The sequence below is a fragment of the Pseudopodoces humilis genome, chromosome 17, assembly GCF_049639895.1.
Source record: "Pseudopodoces humilis isolate 2021_Gansu_Grassland_sample_001 chromosome 17, ASM4963989v1, whole genome shotgun sequence".
Lineage (NCBI taxonomy): Eukaryota > Metazoa > Chordata > Aves > Passeriformes > Paridae > Pseudopodoces > Pseudopodoces humilis.
In genome coordinates, this window is record NC_142216.1 from 4,592,448 (window position 1) to 4,596,126 (window position 3,679).

Below are 3,679 nucleotides of genomic sequence, written 5' to 3' on the forward strand. Positions count from 1 at the left end.
CGGGCAGGCTGAGCGCCGCAGGTAGCTCGGGGCATTGTGGGATACATCCCATACATCCCGGCCCATACATGCCATACATCCCAGCCATACATGCCATACATCCCGGCCATACATGCCATACATCCCGCACATCCCGGCCCGTACATCCCGCACATCCCGGCCCGCCCGCACCTGCCCCGCTCCGCCCGCCCGGGGCTGCGGGGAGATGGGGCTCGGCGGCGGGCACAGCCCCGGGGAGGGAGGGAGGGAGGGAGGGAGGGAAGGAGGGGATGGAGCCGCAGCCCCCGCGCAGCCCCGCGCCCACCCCGGCCCGCTCACCTGCGCTCCGCGGGTGCGGTGCCCGGCGCCGCGGGATGCTCGGCGGGGGATGCTCGGCGCCGGCCGCACAAAGAGCAGAAATGGCTGCAGCAAGTGCACTTCCGCGGCTCTCGCCGGCCCCTCGGCTCGGCTCGGCGCGGCGGCGGGGGGAGCCCCGGGCCCGCCGCGGGAAGGGGCTGGAGCGGCGGGCGGCTCCTCCCCCAGCGGCGGGGGGGAGGCGCGGCGGGGCCGGGGCCGCAGCTCTGCCCCCGCTCCGGTTCGGGGCCGGGGCCGCAGCTCTGCCCCCGCTCCGGTTCGGGGCCGGGGCCGCAGCCCTGCCCCCGCTCCGGTTCGGGGCCGGGGCCGCAGCTCTGCCCCCGCTCCGGTTCGGGGCCGGGGCCGCAGCTCTGCCCCCGCTCCGGTTCGGGGCCGGGGCCGCAGCTCTGCCCCCGCTCCGGTTCGGGGCCGGGGCCGCAGCTCTGCCCCCGCTCCGGTTCGGGGCCGGGGCCGCAGCTCTGCCCCCGCTCCGGTTCGGGGCCGGGGCCGCGTTTCCCCGGGCGGGAGCTCCGGGCTGGCGGCAGCGCGGCGCCGGCGGCTCCCGACGAGGAGGGAAAGGCCTCCGGCACCCCCGGGTCACGGAGGGGAGAGAGCAGGGGCCCCTCGGAAGCTTGATGCTGGTACAGTGGGTTTGGGTGAGAAAGCAGGACCGGGCTGGGATTGTCCATCTCGCTGCTGCTGCTGGGTTGCGGGCGTTCAGCCCCTCTGCCCCTCGGAGAACCATTGTTAGGCGTCACCTACCACCTAAACAGACGTCCTGGTGGCAGAATACATACAGCTTATAGAAAACATACAGAGCCTCGGATGACTGAGGATGTTGGGGATCAAAACCTGAAGGCAATGCCTTTGCTCAGAGCTCCAGTCCTCTTCTGAGTCAGCATCGCACCAAAAGGTCTTCCTTTTGGCATTTTTGGCAGCTGGCTTTTTTATCAGGGACAAGTTTCCAGTCCTTCTGCTCGTACTTCTGTTTAAAGCTCTAATACAGCTGTACTGTGAAATCCAAACTCACAGCTTTCAGAGGGACACTGCCTGATGGCGACTGATACCCTGTATGGAGCTGTCTTGTTCGTTGGAAGACGCTGCTGGATTACCCGAGGATGGACGAAAGTCTAGACACAGGTCTAGGTGTGTTTCTGTGGTGGCCCTGGCAGTGTCCCTCTCCTGAGCGTGAGCCTATGCCAGAATCAGATTGCTACCTGGCCTTTCCTGCATTAGAGTGACCCCTCCAATTCCTCAGAGACTGCTGCTGGTGTCCGTGGAAGTGTGGGGCTGAGCTTGTTCCTGTGGGTGTCTGTTGGCTCTGCAGGGAAGCTTGGACACCAGGTTTGCACTGCAGATCTGCTGCTGTCATTTGAATGGATGCCATGGGCTGATGGCACTGGGGTCTGCAATCTAGAAAAGCAGCAGAACAGTCTTAGGAGCTAGTTTTGTTTTAAAGGACAGGACCACGCCTGAAAAATTTATCAATAAATCTCTGGGCATAGAATATTTCCCTGCATACTATTTCTTCTTTGGGGGTTGGACTAGGTGACCTTTAAAGGTCGTTTCCAACCCCAGCTATCCTATGATTCTGTGATATCTGTGACTCTATCTTACCCTTGGCTAGAACACATTGTAGCCACCATTCCTCTTTCTACTATTTAATACTTGTCAGAAAAATTCAGTAAGTGAGCATGGTTACTGCAGACACAAAAGATTTAACAGCAAATATCATTCTGAGGCCTTGGGTGAAACAAGGTTAGTTCAAGAAAACTGGCAGAAAAGACTGCTGTGGACTTTTTTTTGCAGTTTAATCTGGTCCCATTATCAGCCAGGCTCAGTGTGATGGGAATTCCATGAATGTTATGATACTATTTTAATTTTCTGCTCCATGTTAGCTGTTAGAAGGATAGAATGAGCTGCCCTGCATTTGTCCTGCAGAACTCCCTGCAGGCTGGGGACAGCAACAGCGAGGGGCACCCGTGCAGCTACAGCAGCAGTGTGTGCATCAGGGTGTGAGGAGGAGGGAGGACACGGTGGTGGGGTGACCTGGACACAAGGACACACATGAATTTGTGGTGGCTGCCAAGTGAGCTCTAGCAGAGCCATTCACCTGAATCCTGCTGTGCTGACATTCAGAGAGGGACAACGCCAAACATCACATAAAAACATGTTCATTAAAAAGAACTTCAAGAAGTTCTAGATTTTTTTATTTCTTTCAGGCCTGATTTTAAGGTAATTGTGCACTGGAACAACACCCACATCCCCAGGGGACTGACCCATGCCCAGAAAAGAGCTTTTTATGGCTAATGCTGCCACACTCCAGTCCCTGGTCTCCACTGAGAAGCATCAGCTGTTCTTTCTAGATGAGGTTACTGCTTGGCTGCCTCCTGCTAGCAGGGGCTCCAGCCTGGCTGTGCCTGTGCCTGGCCGTCTCAGCAGCAGCCTGGGGACACGCTGGGACACAGCTCTGGGGCCTGGGGACACGCTGGGACACAGCTCTGGGGCCTGGGGACACGCTGGGACACAGCTCTGGGGCCTGGGGACACGCTGGGACACAGCTCTGGGGCCTGGGGACACGCTGGGACACAGCTCTGGGGCCTGGGGACACGCTGGGACACAGCTCTGGGGCCTGGCTCCAGCCAAGCGTGCAGAGCCGTGCACCCACCCGCGATAACCAGCGGGGAAAAGCGGGGACAGGCACAACCTCCCACCCTGGAGAGACACAGCCAGGCAAAGGGACAGCGGCTCCACCGTCCAGCATGCTGGGAATGCTTTCTAAGGAGGCAGGGAAGGGGTGTTCAGAGAAAGCTCACTCACTTTGCAGTGGGAGACTGATATTCTTACCTCTGCTTTGTGGGGAATGGGTCTGGTCAAGCCACAATCTACCTAAACTTGCCTTAGACACTGCTGTGGTGAGGAAGACTGTGTCAGAGTGCCTTAATATCATGCAGTTACCCCACTCTGGCACTGCCCTTTTGAGATTCCTGAAGTGCCTTGTAAATTTCGGGGAAACATCCTCTGGGAGCACTCAGATATTACCACCCCTAATTTTACAAAGATTCAGAGAATTTAAAGCCACCATCATGGATATTTAGACCTAAAAATCTGGTGTCAATGTAATAAATTACCATATTTGCAGAGATTCTGAATGCTTCCTACCCCCATAAACCCAGCACATTGTATAACCCCAGAACACAACCACAGCTCTGAGGAACAGAGATATTTCAGAAATCCAGAAGATGCCTGTCTGCATCTTGGTGGAGGGGATTTGGGGGAAGATAAGGCTGTATAATTATAGATGCATGGTTTTTGCAGTTTTGCTTGCATATAGTGAAAGTCACAG

General features: G+C 57.6%; 1 protein-coding gene across 4 annotated transcripts in view; it reads right to left on the bottom strand.

Annotated features, from left to right (window-relative positions):
• CYFIP2 (cytoplasmic FMR1 interacting protein 2) overlaps window positions 1-482 on the bottom strand; it is a 45,806-nt gene extending 45,324 nt beyond the window's left edge. For all 4 annotated transcript variants that reach the window (XM_088063486.1, XM_088063487.1, XM_005523618.3 and 1 more), the window contains exon 1: window positions 319-482. The gene's annotated coding sequence lies outside the window, so the exon portion shown is untranslated. The remainder of the gene's footprint in view (window positions 1-318) is intronic.
• Window positions 483-3,679: the final 3,197 nt, after the last annotated feature.